This window comes from Oryctolagus cuniculus, chromosome X, assembly GCF_051225735.1.
Source record: "Oryctolagus cuniculus isolate XC-2025 breed Fujian yellow rabbit chromosome X, ASM5122573v1, whole genome shotgun sequence".
NCBI classification, from domain to species: domain Eukaryota; kingdom Metazoa; phylum Chordata; class Mammalia; order Lagomorpha; family Leporidae; genus Oryctolagus; species Oryctolagus cuniculus.
The window spans coordinates 100,811,431-100,828,653 of NC_142888.1; the positions used below are offsets into that span (position 1 = coordinate 100,811,431).

A 17,223-nucleotide genomic window follows, 5' to 3' on the forward strand; every position below is an offset into this window, starting at 1 on the left:
GAAGGAGGGGGGAGGAGAGAGAGAAAGTGATCAATCTTCCATCTGCTGTTTCACTCTCCAGATGGCTGCAACAGTCAGGAGCTTCATCTGGGTCTCTCACGTGGGTGGCAGTGGCTCAAGCACTTGGGCCATCTTCTGATGCTTTTCCCAGGCCATTAACAGAAAACTGGATTGGAAAGGGAGAAGCCGGGATTTAACCAGCACCCATATTGGATGATATTGCCATAGGTAGTGGCTTAACCTGTTACACCACAATGCCAGCCCCACTCATTATATATTTAAACCAATAATCAAACTCATGCTTTTTCTAAAGACATGATATTTCTGATAATTTTTTAAAAACTGTGTGTTTTCACGTATGTGGCTGTCTTGGTGGTCACTGAACTGCTACTCACAGAACTCAGGATACACAGGGAAAATGGAGCATAGAGAGGAGACAAGGCCTGTGGGCTAGAGAGATACCTGAGTGGCAGCAGTTGGAGTATGTCTGATAACAGGAATATTCATGGAAGTGGTCAGAGATGATTGGCTGAGGGAGTCATGTCCCACCCACAGGTGTTTCTGTCAGGGAGAAAGAGTGAGGATGGTAAACTGTTATATTAGTTCTTTGCTGAAGCTGTCCAAAAAAATCTAGTCTCAGTTTTCTCTACCTGAGCACTATGCTGTGCATAGTCCCAGTAGAATTTAGCAGTATGTGATGGAAAGGTAACATGCTTTGGGTCATGTTAGAAGGGAGACAAGTGAACCAGAAATTAGTTAACTCCTAACCTTAGCGCTTAGATCCTAACTTTCTTCTTTCTGCCAATAGCCTTTTGCACATCTATTTTTACCTTTTCTTATCAAGATATTCTGTAGTTGTTTCTGTTGTGTTATTTAGGGAGATTTCAGTCAACTCAGCCAGATATCCCCACATCGGAGTATGCAAGTGGTCAGCTCAGGAAATGAAACCTGACAATTTTTTTTATCAACTAAATGCCTTAGAATATTGTGATACTCTTTATGGGAAAATGGTCTAGTAATACACTCATTTGTAGTGTACCACTGTCCCTTGCCTTCAATTCCCATCTTACATCCTAGAGAAGTACTGCTCAGCTCTGCTTCAGTGGTATCTTTGCTAAAGTTGTCCAAATAATCTAGTCTCCCTCTCCTATACTTTGCATACTCTATTTGCACCTGTCAGCCACACAATCTAGAAATATGTGGCAGAAAAATAACATGCTTTTTTAATATTAGAAAGGAAGCTGTTAGACTAGGAGACAGACAATTCCCGCTATTTATAACAAAACTAGATTCCTGGTATTCCCCACTTGCCACAACCCACCCAGTTTTTGTTGATTACATCCTGAGTATTTGGTAGTAAGTTGTTACATTAGCATCTTTGCTGAAGTTGTCTAAAACATTGTCAGCGTTCTGTATCTTCAGACTCTCTTATGCATATCATGAAATCTAGCAAGTATAACGGAAAAGACAACATATTTTGAACCATATTAAATGAGAAGTAGTAAACCCAGAGTCAGCATTTCTCTCCTACTTTCCTTATGTCTACCAACACCCTTCCTGCTTTCATTCACACTTTTCAACTTCCTGATATTTGGTGGCTATTTCTATGGCATTATTTTATTTATGGATTTCAGATGGACTCAGTCCAGTATCCCAGTTGTAGTTCTGATGAAAAGGTGAAATGTCTTAAAACATTCTGACAAGAGGAAAAATGTGGTAAATTCCCAGTAAATTTATATCCTGTATATAAAATCATTCTTCTAATAATAACATTTTTTACTATAACCTCATCCCCTTGTGTCATTGCTTTCATTTCCTGGCTATGTGGTAGTAGTACCCAGTAGTCAACATTTCCTTTCCTACCTTCCTGTACTCTACCCATGGCCTTTCCGCTTTAATTTCCACCTTTTTCCCTCCCATTGAATCAGTGTACACTTCCATTGCAATTTCTTAGAGATAAATGGGTTTCAGCCAAATATTCATACCTCTGTGATTTGTTGGCTCTAGAAATGAATTGTGGGTAGCATTTATGTACAAGCAAACTTCTTAACATATGATAATAGGCAAGGCAATACAAGAACATTCCAACATCCTCCCTTAACTATTCATCGCTCAGCATTCTCCTTCATGTCACAACCATCTCATTCCCCTACCTTCTTTTACATCCTAGACACTTTTGGTAAGCTCTGCCATATTATTGGTGTCTTGGCTGAGCTTATCCAAAAAAATCTACTCTCAGTATTCTGTATCTATGTACAGAAGCTAGATGTATGACAGAAAGCACAGCATACTCAAGCCATGTTGAGTAAAAAAATTCATGAACCAGGAGTTAGCCAACAACTGCCCAAGAGTCATCCTTTCTCTTTTAACTTCCTTATTTCTTCCACTGTTCTTCTGAATTTTATTTTCCTCTTTTATGCTCCAAATATCCAGTGGTTGTTTCTGTTGTCTTATTTTTAAAGGGAGATTATGGGGTCAGACCAGATATTCTTGCTTGTTGATTTGCAAGTGGCAAGCTCAATAAGTGAAACCTAGGAAGAGGTTATGAGCAAATGAAATGCCTTAAAATCCTGTCATAGGAGGAAAGACAGCATCAGATGCCAGGGAACTCCTGCCCTTTTTACAAAGTTTGTTCCATAATACTTCTGTTTTTATCACTCCCATTTTTCATTCACTGTCTTCCCTTGTGGATATTTACTAGTCAACTCTGTTATATGACTTTCTTTGGGAAGCTTTCAGGAGACTGATGCTTCTTTTGTTACTTGGAGCTTATATTTGCACATACCAGTGGTTGAAGCTAGCAATATGTGGTATGAAGCAGTATGTTTGAAACCCTGTTAGAATGGAAACAGGTAAATGATGAATCAGCCAATTCCTGCCCCTGGGTTGGCAATTCTCTCTGCTAAGTTCCTGATTTCTTTCAGTGATACTTCCAATTTTATTTTCTCATTTTTCCATTTGGATTGTATTTAATATATTTTTAACATTCATATCATTGCAAAGATTTAGGAGAGAGTCCACCTCAATAAACTCACTTCGAAGTCTGAAGTCAGACTCAAATGGAGAAGTTTAGAGAGAATTATAGACAAGTAGAATTCCTTAAAATCATGAACAGAAATATGTGAACCATGAGTCAGCCAAGTCTTATGTTTGTGCCCGACAATTTCTCCTCATTTCCATCATCATGCCACTATGTCCCCTGAATCAACACCACTCTGCTTCCATCTTCATAACCCTGGTTGTTGTCTGTGCTCTCATCTATATTACTGCCTTTACACTGGTTCCAAGGATTCCCAGACTCACCTGTACCAATTTGACTGCTGTGGGTATCTTCTCTGATGGAAAATATATACAAGACATTATAGAAATGCATATTCCATTAATATTTTTGGATATTAACAAAGGAGTTCCAGGAACCAGACATCACCTCTCTATCAAGATCCTCATTCCTAAAATACTATGATCCTCAGTTTCTCTCTTTCACTCCCTTTTAATCTATCTTTTCATGCTTACTAAATGCTTCATGGTCATCTCTCCCACATTAGTGTCTTGGCTAAGCCTGTGAGAAAAGTATGGCCTCTGTTTTCAGTCCTTGAAGGTGCTAATGTGTGGAGAAACGCAGTTCATGCATTACAAAGTGAAATTCAGGTGGAAAGTGGCCTGGGAGCCAGCTAGCCCCTGCATTTTCTTCAACATCTCTCCCCTACTTTCCATCTTCCTATCACTGACCTTCCTCCTTATTTTTTCCCTTAATTGTCTGAATGGTTAATGTTCATTTTTGTTATCATAGGGTACTCACACACAGGTTTTAGAGTATCAGTATTTTCAACTTTAAGGCCCTTTTGCAGCCAGCTCTTAAGAAGAAATCTAGGGGCCGGCACTGCAGCTCACTAGGCTAATCCTCCGCCTGTGGCGCCGCACCCCGGGTTCTAGTCCCAGTCGGGGCACCGGATTCTGTCCCGGTTGCTCCTCTTCCAGTCCAGCTCTCTGCTGTGGCCCGGAAAGGCAGTGGAGGATGGCTCAGGTCCTTGGGCCTTGCACCCGCATGGGAGACCGGGAGGAGGCACTTGGCTCCTGGCTTCAGATCAGCGCAGCGCAATGCACTGGCCATAGCGGCCGCTTTGGGGGGGGTGAACCAATGGAAAAGGAAGACCTTTCTCTCTGTCTCTCTCTCTCTCTCTCTCACTGTCTAACTCTGCCTGTCAAAAAAAAAAAAAAAGGAAGAAATCTAGGAAGAGCTGTGGACAGGTGAAATGCCTTAAAATAACGAGATCATTCATGAGTGTGGACTAGAAGTCAGCCAATTCTCACCCCCAACTTGTAGTCTAACTTTTAATTTCTATAAATGTCTGTCATCTTGGATTTTCCCCTTCACCATCCACATTGTTGAAGGTCATTTTCATTGCAGTAATGCCTGGACAGACACCTTGAGATTTCTGTGTAGCCAATCAAGATCTGAATTCTACACAGCAAAAGTTTGGTATAGCAGTTAAAATGTTGCTAGGGATGCCATCAGGGTGCCTGGGTTCAAATCCCAGTTCCACTTCTGATTTCAGTTTCCTGTTGTTAGGCACCCTGGGATGTAACAGTAGATGGCTCAAGTGGTTGAGTACCTGCTACCCGTGTGGGAAACCTGAAGGAGGTTCCAGACTCCTGTCTTCAGCCTGAGCCAGTCTTAGTTGCTGTGGGCATTTGGGGAGTGAACCAGCAGATGGCTCTCTCTGTGTATCTCTGTGCCTCTCAATTAAAAAAAAAGTGAATTCTGGCAAGAGTAATGGACAAATGAAATGTCTTCAAATAATCAGACAAGTGGAGAAAGTGAACCAGAAGCCAGTTAACTTCTCCCCTGAATCAGAACATTTCTCCTAACTTCCATCATCCCACCGTGGCCCTCCCTGTCACTACCATTTTATTTCCCTTTTTATATACTCGCTTTATGGTCTGTTTTAGTATTTTTACATTGGTTTGGCACCATTATAAACACCATGAGGGTTGTTTACTGAATTCTTTTTTTTTTTTTCAAAGAAAACTTTGATTTATGCAAACACCGCAGCAATGATTCTTGAAGAGGAAGCGTGACAGAGAAAATGGTCATTACAGAGGCCAAAAAAAAAAAAAATCATTTTAATCAAAACTTTTAAAGCTATCCAAAGAAGAATATACTCACATTCTTCAATATCATGTTGGCACATGGTAACAACTCAATAAATATTGTTGAATGGATGGGTGAACTGTTTCATTTTCTTTTTTTTTTTTTTTGATGATTTTTTTTAATCTTTTATTTAATGAATATAAATTTCCAAAGTACGACTCATGTGTTACAATGGCTTCCCCCCCCATACCGTCCCTCCCACCCACAACCCTCCCCTTTCCCACTCCCTCTCCCCTTCCATTCACATCAAGATTCATTTTCGATTATCTTAATATACAGAAGATCAGCTTAGTATACCTTAAGTAAGTATTTCAACAGTTTGCTCCCACACAGAAACATAAAGTGAAAAATAATAGATGATTTTTTTTAAATGATGATGAAATCAGATCAGACCTATTGTCATGTTTAATCCCAGTGAGAGTCAAGTTGGGAATTGATAATTTCTTTCTTTTTTTTTTTTTTTACAGAAGATCAGTTTAGTGTACATTAAGTAAAGATTTCAGTCGTTTGCACCCCCATAGAAACACAAAGTGAAATATACTGTTTGAGTACTCGTTATAGCATTAAGCCTCAGTGTACAGCACGTTAAGGACAGAGATCCTACATGAGGAGTAAGTGCACAGTGACTCCTGTTGTTGACTTTACCAATTGACACTCCTGTTTATGGCATCAGTAATCTCCCTATGCACCAGTTATGAGTTTCCAAGGCTATGGAAGCCCCTTGAGTTCTCCGACTCTTATCTTGTTTAGACAAGGTCATAGTCAAAGTGGAGGTTCTCTCCTCCCTTCAGAGAAAGGCACCTCCCTCTTTGAAGACCTGTTCTTTCCACTGGGATCTCACTCACAGAGATCTTTTTGCCAGAGTGTCTTGGCTTTTCATGCCTGAAATACTCTCATGGGCTTTTCAGCCAGATCCGAGTGCCTTTAGGGCTGATTCTGAGGCCAGAGTGCTATTTAGGACATCCGCCATTCTATGAGTCTGCTGAGTATCTCACTTCCCATGTTGGATCACTCTCCCCTTTATTTATTCTATCGGTTGGTGTTAGCAGATACTAGACTTGTTTATGTGCTCCCTTTGACTCTTAGTCCTTTCATTATGATCAATTGTGAACTGAAATTGATCACTTGGAGTAGTGAGATGGCATTGGCACATGCCACCTTGATGGGATTGAATTGGAATCCCCTGGTATGTTTCCAACTCTACCAATTGGGGCAAGTCAGCCCGAGCATGCCCCAAATTATACATCTCTTCCCTCTCTTATTCCCACTCTTATGTTTAACAGGGATCACATTTCAGTTAATTTTCAACACTTAAGAATAACTGTGTGATAATTACAGAATTAAACCAGTCATATTAAGTAGAACAGACAAAAAAAAATACTATGAGGGATAATGTATTAAGTTGTCCATTAGCAGTCAGGGCTATGCTGATCAAGTCACCATTTCTCATAGTGTCCATTTCACTTCAGGAGGTTTCCTTTTTGGTGTTCAGTCAGTTGTCACCGATCAGGGAGAACATATGGTATTTGTCCCTTTGGGACTGGCTTACTTCACTCAGCATGATGTGTTCCAGATTCCTCCATTTTGTTGCAAATGACTGGATTTCGTTGTTTCTTACTGCGGTATAGTACTCTAAAGAATACATATCCCATAATTTCTTTATCCAGTCTACCATTGATGGGCATTTAGGTTGGTTCCAGGTCTTGGCTATTGTGAATTGTGCTGCAATAAACATTAGGGTGCAGACCGCTTTTTTGTTTATCAATTTAAACTCCTTTGGGTAAATTCCAAGGAGTGGGATGGCTGGGTCGAATGGTAGGGTTATATTCAGGTTTCTGAGGAATCTCCAGACTGATTTCCATAGTGGCTTGACCAGTTTGCATTCCCACCAACAGTGGGTTAGTGTCCCTTTTTCCCCACATCCTCGCCAGCATCTGTTGTTGGTAGATTTCTGTATGTGAGCCATTCTAACCGGGGTGAGGTGAAACCTCATTGTGGTTTTGATTTGCATTTCCCTGATTGCTAGTGACCTTGAACATTTTTTCATGTGCCTGTTGGCCATTTGGATTTCCTCTTTTGAAAAATGTCTATTGAAGTCCTTGGCCCATCTCTTAAGTGGGTTGTTGGTTTTGTTTTTGTGGAGTTTCTTGATCTCTTTGTAGATTCTGGTTATTAACCCTTTATCTGTTGCATAGTTTGCAAATATTTTTTCCCATTCTGTCGGTTGTCTCTTCACTCTCCTGACTGTTTCTTTTGCAGTACAGAAACTTCTCAATTTGATGCAATCCCAATAGTTGATTTTGGCTTTGACTGTCTGTGCCTCCCGGGTCTTTTCCAGAAATTCTTTGCCTGTGCCAATATCTTGAAGGGTTTCTCCAATGTTCTCTAATAACTTAATGGTGTCAGGACATAGATTTAGGTCTTTAATCCACGTTGAGTGGATTTTTGTGTAAGGTGTAAGGTAGGGGTCTTGCTTCATGCTTCTGCACGTGGAAATCCAGTTTTCCCAGCACCATTTATTGAATAGACTGTCCTTGCTCCAGGAATTGGTTTTAGATCCATAATCAAATATAAGTTGGCTGTAGATGTTTGGGTTGATTTCTGGTGTTTCAATTCTGTTCCATTGGTCTATCCATCTGTTTCTGTACCAGTACCATGCTGTTTTGATTACAACTGCCCTGTAGTATGTCCTGAAGTCTGGTATTGTGATGCCTCCGGCTTTGTTTTTGTTGTACAAGATTGCTTTAGCTATTCGAGGTCTCTTGTGCCTCCATATGAATTTCAGCATCATTTTTTCTAGATCTGCGAAGAATGTCTTTGGTATCTTGATTGGGATTGCCTTGAATCTATAAATTGCTTTTGGGAGAATGGACATTTTGATGATGTTGATTCTTCCAATCCATGAGCATGGAAGATTTTTCCATTTTTTGGTATCCTCTTCTATTTCTTTCTTTAAGGTTTTGTAATTTTCATCGTAGAGATCTTTAACGTCCTTGGTTAAGTTTATTCCAAGGTATTTGATTGTTTTTGTAGCTATTGTGAATGGGATTGATCTTAGCAGCTCTTTCTCAGTCATGGCATTGCTTGTGTATACAAAGGCTGTTGATTTTTGTGCATTGATTTTATATCCTGCCACTTTGCCAAACTCCTCTATGAGTTCCAATAGTCTCTTAGTAGAGTTCTTTGGATCCTCTAAGTACAGAATCATATCGTCTGCAAAGAGGGATAGTTTGACTTCTTCCTTCTTGATTTGTATTCCTTTGATTTCTTTTTCTTGTCTGATGGCTCTGGCTAAAACTTCCAGAACTATGTTAAATAGCAGTGGTGAGAGTGGGCATCCCTGCCTGGTGCCAGATTTCAGTGGAAATGCTTCCAACTTTTCCCCATTCAATAGGATGCTGGCTGTGGGTTTTTTATAAATTGCTTTGATTATATTGAGGAATGTTCCTTCTATACCCAATTTGCTTAGAGTTTTCATCATGAAAGGGTGTTGAATTTTATCAAATGCTTTCTCTGCATCAATTGAGATAATCATATGGTTTTTCTTCTGCAGTCTGTTAATGTGGTGAATCACATTGATTGATTTGCGAATGTTGAACCATCCCTGCATACCAGGGATGAATCCCACTTGGTCTGGGTGGATGATTTTCCTGATGTGTTGTTGTATTCTATTGGCGAGAATTTTATTGAGGATTTTTGCGTCTATGTTCATCAGGGATATTGGTCTGTAATTTTCTTTCAGTGCTGCATCTTTCTCTGGCTTAGGGATTAAGGTGATGCTGGCTTCATAGAAAGAATTTGGGAGGATTCCCTCTTTTTCGATTGTTCTGAATAGCTTGAGAAGAAATGGGATTAGTTCTTCTTTAAATGTCTGGTAGAATTCAGCAGTGAATCCATCTGGTCCTGGGCTTTTCTTTGTTGGGAGGGCCTTTATTACTGTTTCAATTTCTGTTTCAGTTATGGGTCTATTTAGGTTTTCGATGTCTTCATGGTTCAATTTTGGTAGATTGCATGTGTCCAGGAATCTATCCATTTCTGATAGGTTTTCCTGTTTGCTGGCATACTGGTCCTTGTAGTAATTTCTGATGATTCTTTTTATTTCTGTGGTGTCTGTTGTTACATTTCCTTTTTCATCTCTGATTTTATTGATTTGGGTCTTTTCTCTTCTTTTTTTAGTTAGTTGGGCCAATGGGGTGTCAGTTTTGTTTATTTTTTCAAAAAACCAGCTTCTCGCTTGGCTGATTTTTTGTAATGTTTTTTTGGATTCAATCCTGTTAATTTCTTCTCTGGTTTTAATTATTTCTCTTCTCCTACTAGATTTGGGTTTGGTTTGCTGCAGTTTTTCTAGGTCCTTGAGGTGCGCTGAAAGCTCATTTATTTGGTACCTTTCCAATTTCTTGGTATAGGCACCTATTGCTATAAATTTGCCTCTCAATACTGCTTTTGCTGTATCCCATAAGTTTTGATATGTTGTGTTGTTGTCTTCATTTACTTCCAGAAAGTTTTTGATTTCTCTTTTGATTTCTTGAATGACCCATTGTTCATTCAGGAGCATGTTGTTCAGTCTCCATGTGTTTGCATACTTTCTGGGGTTTCCTGAGTTGCTAATTTCCAGCTTCATCCCGCTGTGGTCTGAGAAGCTGCATGGTATGATTCTAATTCTTCTAAATTTGCTGAGACTTGCTTTATGGCCTAGTATGTGGTCAATCCTAGAGAAGGTTCCATGCGCTGCTGAGAAGAATGTGAAGTCTGTAGATGTAGGGTTGAAAGTTCTGTAGATATCTGTTAGATCCATTTGGGCAATAGTGTCAATTAAATCTGCTGTTTCCTTGTTGATCTTCTGTCCGGATGATCTGTCTATTTCTGAGAGTGGAGTATTGAAGTCCCCCAGTACTATTGTATTGGAATCTAAATCTCCCTTTAAGTCCCTTAACATATCTTTTAAATAGACCGGTGCCCTGTAATTAGGTACATATACATTTATGATAGTTACATCTTCCTGTTGAATTGAACCCTTAATCATTATATAGTGTCCTTCTTTGTCTCTCTTAACAGTTTTTGTATTAAAGTTTATTTTGTCTGATATTAATATGGCTACACCTGCTTTTTTTTGGTTTCTGTTGGCATGGAATATCTTTTTCCAACCTTTCACTTTCAGTCTGCATGCCTCTTTGTTAGAGAGATGTGTTTCTTGTAGGCAACAAATAGTTGGGTTGTGTTCTGTGAGCCAGTCAGCTAAACGGTGTCTTTTAACTGAAGAATTCAGACCATTAATGTTCAATGTGACTATTGATATGTAGTGACTTTGCCCTGCCATTTTCCCGGAAATATTTTCTAGTATATGCTTTGAGCTTCCCATGCTCTTTTACTGGTAGGTGTTCTTCCTTTCCCTTCTTTCATATTGATGGCCGTGTTTCTGTGTTTCTGAGTGTAGCACATCTTTAAGTATCTTTTGCAGGGCCGGACGAGTGGCCACAAAGTCTTTCAATTTCTGTTTGCTATGAAAGGTCTTTATTTCACCTTCATTCACAAATGAGAGCTTGGCAGGATATAATATTCTGGGCTGGCAATTTTTCTCTCTTAGCACCTGTGCTATGTCTCGCCATTCCCTCCTAGCTTGTAGGGTTTCTGATGAGAAGTCAGCTGTGAGTCTGATTGGAGATCCTCTGAGAGTAATCTGACGTTTCTCTCTTGCACATTTTAGGATCTTTTCTTTATGTTTCACTGTGGTAAGTTTAATTACCACGTGTCGTGGTGAGGATCTCTTTTGGTCATGTTTATTGGGGGTTCTATGAGCTTCCTGTACTAGGATATCTCTGTCCTTCTCCAAACCTGGAAAGTTCTCTGCTAGTATCTCACTAAAAAGGCCTTCCAATCCTTTCTCTCTCTCCATGCCTTCAGGAACTCCTAGAACTCGAATGTTGGTTTTTTTAATAGTATCCTGTAGATTCCCAACAATATTTTTTAGGTTTCTAATTTCCTCTTTTTTTCTTTGGTTTGACTGTATGTTTTCCTGTGCTCTATCTTCTAAGTCCGATATTCTCTCTTCTGCTTCACCCATTCTGTTTTTAAGGCTTTCTAATGTGTTTGTCATTTGATCTATTGAGCTCTTCATTTCATTTTGATTTCTCTTCACTATAACACTTTCCTGTTCTACTAGTTTCTGAGTTTCATTTTGACTCTTCCTTAAAATTTCGTTTTCACGAGAGAGATTTTCAATCTTGTCCATTAAGGATTTCTGTAGTTCAAGGATTTGCTTTTGAAAACTTCTAAATGTTCTTATCATAAATTTTTTGAAATCCGTATCTTGCATTTCTTCTATCTCATCATCTTCATACTCTTGGCTTGGGGTGTTTTGCTTATTTGGAGGCATCATAGTGTCATCGTTGATCTTGCTCCCTCTATTTCTGTGTTTGTTACTCGGCATAGTTAATTCTTCTTGCGTCACTGTGCGTTTTTTTTTTCTTTTTTTTTTTTTATACTGTGTCCGTGTTAAGTGGACTGCCTGCTGTTGGAGGAGCCTTGGAGGCTTGAGATGGGTGCGGCCTGAGAGCTCTGCCTGGTTCTCCCAGGTTAAGGGTGTGCAAAGGTGACACCCTCAGGTTATGCGTGGTAAATCTCTCTCTTTTTATTTATTTATTTATTTTATTTATTCAGGGGGTAAGTAACACCGCAGGGCACGGCTGTGCAGAATTGATGGTATTTAGCTTCCAGTCTTTGGCTCCTCTGGACTCCCACTGGGTTGCCTAGGCTACTGAATTGTAGTGACTCAGTTCCTTAGCTCTCCCCCATTGATATGTAAATCCAGAGAGCAGGCCTGCTCTTTGTCTCTTGGGAATTCTTCTAGCCTTGCAGCCTTGTAACCTTTGCAAGGTTAGGGGGAAGAGAAACCCCGAAGCTTTTTTTTTTTCCTTCTTTCCAGTAGTGAGTTTGCTGCACTTTCCGGCCCCCCTCTAGATTCTGACCCCCGTTTCCCCACCAATGTCTCGGGTTATTGAGCTCACCTCCCCTTCCAGTGCCGATGTGTGGACTCGGAGCCCTGAGCGTCCCAAGTCTCCCTGCTGTTGTCTGTGTGGCATGCACTCCCCTTGGAGCACTGGGGCTTCTGCGGCTCGGTCCCGCGACTTGGCTTCCGCGCGGTGGGCGACCTTGTTCTCCCAGTATGTCCTCCGATTCACGATTCCCGTGCAATTTTTTCCTGGTTCTTTTTTCTGCGGCTACCGTAACTCCCCTTTTATTAAACTAAATTTTCCCGGACTATCGGTGCGCGCCCTCACTATTCCGCCATCTTGGCTCCGCCCCCTGTTTACTGAATTCTAACAACATGTCACAGAAAAGTACATTGCTTTAAAATTTGGATAGCAGATAAACAGGACAGGACTGGTGACATTTCCTGTTTTCTAGCCAGAACCCACCTCCTACATTCTCCATTCCTACCACACTCTTCCCTTCCTTATTTCCTGCCTGCTTGTATGTTTGCTGCTTAGCTTTGTTGCATTAGTTATTATACCAAGGTTATGGGTAGACTCAAGCCTCAAGTTGTAACTTTTCCACTATGATTACACACAGCAATAGACTCTAGCAAGTTGTTTTAGGATTTTTGAAAAGAATGCTTTTAAAAATAGAATCCATGTGGGAAGTGGAACAGGATCCAGCAAAATCTTCCTCCTTAGCTATCTCCTCCCTCATAATTTCCATCCTTCTACCACTGACAACACTTTCATTCTCCCTTCTTACCATCCTTGTGTTTGGTGGTCCTCTGCTTTATGTCAGTGTCTTTCGAGAGACTTTAAGAGACTCAGCCTCAGTGTTACCACTGTGAGGAATGTGGTACACCAGCCTAAGACGAATATCTAACAAAAGGTTATGCATAAATGAAATGCCTTAAAATAATGAGATAGAAGGAGAAGGATAACACTAGCTCTTGGACCTTAGCCACTAAGTCTCTCCTATCCTCCATCTCTCTTCCACTGATGTCTATCTACCCTTTTATTTACTCCACTTGTCCTTTTTGGATAATTATATTATCACCTTTGCTGTGTTCATGTCTTAACATAGTTTTGAGGTGAATATTTGACCTGGCTTAGGGTTATAGGTATCATAACCATAACAAATCATCAAAGATTGTTATAGAAAGCTACAATGTCTTAAAATGCTGGGAAAGGAGAAGGCAGCCCAAAAACTAACAGAATCCTGCTATTATGGAGAAACTCCCTGCTAATTTCCATCATCCTACCCTCTCTCTCTTTCCTCCTTTCCCTTCCTAGTGCTGGATGTCAACTCTGCTGTCTTTGTGTCTCAGAAGAGGTTGTGGAGAGAATCAAGCTTGAATTTTTATAATCCTGTAGACTCAATGGTCACTTCAAGCATAGAGTTTCTATTTGATTTATTTGATACAAAATAAAATAGGTATTTGATACAAAAATAAAGACCTTTTTTAAGAAAGCATCATGAAGAGAAGGATGACCAACAGCAAACTAACTTTTGCCTTTTGGCCAGCAAACAGTTTTGTTTGTATACCCTGACACCACTGCTCACCTCCATTCTCTTTTCTCCTCCCATTTCTAGGATATTTGCTGGTCAGCTCTGCTGCATTAGTGTTTAAGAAAACTCCAGCCTTAGTTATCTCAACCTTGAGGGCTGTGGGTTGATTTATCTAAATGCTGGGCACCAGAGTGACATGCAAATCACAGAATCTGACAAGAGATTACAGTCAGCAAAATGTATGCGAATAACAGAGAGAAAACTAGGACCAGGAGCCAGCCAACTCTTGCCCTTAGCATCAAGATGTCTCCTTTTATCTCCCTAAACATCTGTTACCTCCTTTCTTTTTCTACCTTCCTTCTGCTCTCCTCACACTGTCAACCGGGCTGGGTTAGTGCTATCTTCCTGTAAAGCCTAATAAGCTTTCAGGGCACTCAGTGGAGCTATTGGTCTACAGTTCCTATCACCCAGAACAAGTCAAGTAACCTCCCCCTGAACTGGTTTGTGCTGCTATGGATGCGTTTCATCCCTTGATAACAACCAGTCTAATTCAAGCCTGACAGGTGCCAGATACATCTGTTTTAAAACATAGATTGACTAAGAAACGTTTAGGTGCTCAGTGGTACATTTGAAGAGTAGAGAGATCAGTGCACAGTATTCCTATAAAGATGTTTCCATGGGGCTGACTGCCTGCAATGCTGGCATCCCATATGAGTGCCGGTTCCAGAGCCAGCTGCCCAACTTCCGACGCAGCTCCCTGCTAATGCATCTGGGAAAGCAGCAGAGGATGGCCCAAGTGCTTGGGTCCCTGCCACCCATGTGGGAGACCTGGAAGAAGCTCCTGGCTCCTGGCTGCGGCCTGGCCCAGCCCGGGTTGTTGTGGCCATTTGGGGAGTGAACCAGCAGACAGAAGATCTCTTAATGTTTTAAGTAAATTTTTAAAAATAAAAAAAATAAGATGTTTCCAGATTATAATATGCTCATTGACGCGGAAGACACCTAAGTGGGAGCATGCAGGGCCTACATGACTGGGTGAAGCCTTCAGGGAGTGAGGAGATGATTGCTGAGGGGAACTTGAGCTGGACCCCTCCTTTTAGTTTATTCATCCAAGAAAAAAGTACTGATGGTAAATATCTAAGAAAGAGCAATATGTTGGACAGTAACCAGATTGAAGTGCTGGCTCTTGGGCCATTAAGACAGAAATGAGATTTCTGGAATCCTCTCTCCCTTTTGTTAATCTACTTTCCATCTTAACATTCTGAGGGTACTAGAAAAATAGGAGTGTGATGTTAATCAAAGTGAGAGATATTGCTTTCTAATGCATATTTTGTCTATTGACCCTGGGGACCAGGATGGTGGCAGAAGCATTCTCAATCCCTTTTCTCTTAGGAAAGGAAGTGCCACTTTTCCATCCCAGGTTTTTAAAATACAGGCCAAAAATTGGGGCCGGCGCCATGGCACAATAGGTTAATCCTCTGCCTGCGGCACTGACATCCCATATAGGCACCAGTTCCAGTCCCAGCTGCTTCTCTTCCAATCCAGCTCTCTGCTGTGGCCTGGAAAAGCAGTGGAAGATGGCCCAAGTCCTTGGGCCCCTGCACCCATGTGGGAGACATGGAAGAAGGACCTGGCTCCTGGCTTCAGATCAGCACAATCTGGCCATTGAGGCTATTTGGGGAGTGAACCAACGGAAAGAAGACCTTTCTCTCTGTCTCTCCCTCTCACTATCTGTAACTCTACCACTCCAATAAATAAATAAATAAATATTTTTTAAAATACAGGCCAAATAAGCACCAGAGAGCCTACCCATCACCTACAATAGCAGACAAATGGGTTGTTGGTCCCTTTTTTTGATGTAATATTTGTTAACTGCCAAACATGTTCTGGCATGAAAAATTAATTAAAGCTATTGTTAAAGTTTCATATCAGCCTTTTGTTTATATGTTTAGGGGTTGGGAGTGGGGAGTCAGCTTAAGCCCCAACAGTAGTCAGCAGGCGGCAAATGGGAGAAAACAGAGTTTAGATTTTCTAATAAAGGAGGCTTTGGGGAGAAAACTCACCATAACAAGTTAATATTAATTTTCAAAACAATTTTAGTTATCAGAAAGGAGGAGTCTTTGTGATGCAAACTATTTGGCTCTTTGTCCAGTCTCCATTGACTCAAATTCCACTTATGAAATCAAGACAAAGGGGGCCGAGTAATAACTGGAAACCTTATTTCACTAAAATATTTTCTAAGACTGCCTGATTACCCATGCTAAAGAAATGTAAAATTAAAGACAGCAGAGGTTGGGGTGGTGCCTGGAGAAGCACACAAAACAGGGAGTAGAGAGGGCTTCTGGAAATTGGTTCTATTAACATTTTCTGTTTGTAAATAGTCATCAAGCTATACACGTAAAGATATGCGCACTTGTCTATATGATTACTATACTTCAATAAAACGTTCTTAGAATTAAAAAGGAAGGAAAACTAAAGAATTGATGGAGAGCTGAGTGATTCAGGTGTGCGCATTTATCACAACTTACTGAATAGCACATTTAAGATTTGTGAATTTCACTGGAATGTAAATTTTACCTGAAAAAGAAAGGAAAACAAAAAGAACTGTACACAAACACTGAGCTCTAATTAATGGTTTGCATGCTGAAATCTTCAGAGGTGAAGAATACTAAATACTGCAACTTGCTTTGAAATGCATCCCAAAAGTGGAATGGATTGATGAATGGATAAAAATATTAATTATAGAATCTGAGTAATGATTATATTGGTGTTCACTATGATTTTTTCAACTTTATTGTATATCTGGAAAAATATTAAAATGTTGAGCATAGGTCTAAAGAAGGGAGAAAGAATTCTCTCCATTTCTCTATGACTAAAAATACCGACTTCAATCCTTTGAGGCCCCTAATTAGCAGCAATTAGCGGGAGCTAGGTTTCCAGCAGAAGCGGCAGCAGTTCCTGGCCCAGTTGTCCCAGAAGACAACAACGCCCAGTAGAGCTAGTGGGGCCCAGGTAGAAATGGCTGAGGTGTGAACGCTGGAGAGATTCCTTCAGGAGGTTTAGGTGGCAGAGGCACCAGATGGTAAACAGAACAAGTTAAGAAGAAAATGGTAGATGCTATGCAGATGTCAAGATTCATTTATGGACACATGTGAGATGTACCCTGGGGTTTGTACCATTGTATACAACCACGCTGTCAGTTTCACTCATTGGCATTTCTATAAATCACAAATGTCTAAAGTACTTGTTACTAGAATCTGAAGCACTCTGCTGGGTTTGGCATGTTAGGCTGAAGAAAAGGTTTTTATATCTCTTGTGAGGGTCAGACTTACTCAGCACTTTCCAGTTACATAAAGCGTTGTATTTGGAGTCAATGAAGAAAGGCTGAAAATACAAGCAAATGAAACCAATTGAAATATTGGCTTAAAATCAGCACCTATGTTTGTCCATGTGGCAGCTACACTAAATAAAGACATGGGCACTAAAATGAAGGAATTTCTCCGTCACGAATCAATTTTCTAAGACATATCACCCTAAGGATTAATTTTATAGCCAAGGCTTTCTTCATTGCTAGTAAGTGGTCCCAGGGA

At 40.4% G+C, this 17,223-nt stretch overlaps 1 protein-coding gene across 4 annotated transcripts in view; it reads left to right on the top strand.

The window, feature by feature from the left end:
- GRIA3 (glutamate ionotropic receptor AMPA type subunit 3) overlaps positions 1 to 17,223 on the top strand; it is a 318,320-nt gene that overhangs the window by 207,282 nt on the left and 93,815 nt on the right. The gene's annotated exons all lie outside the window — the stretch shown is intronic.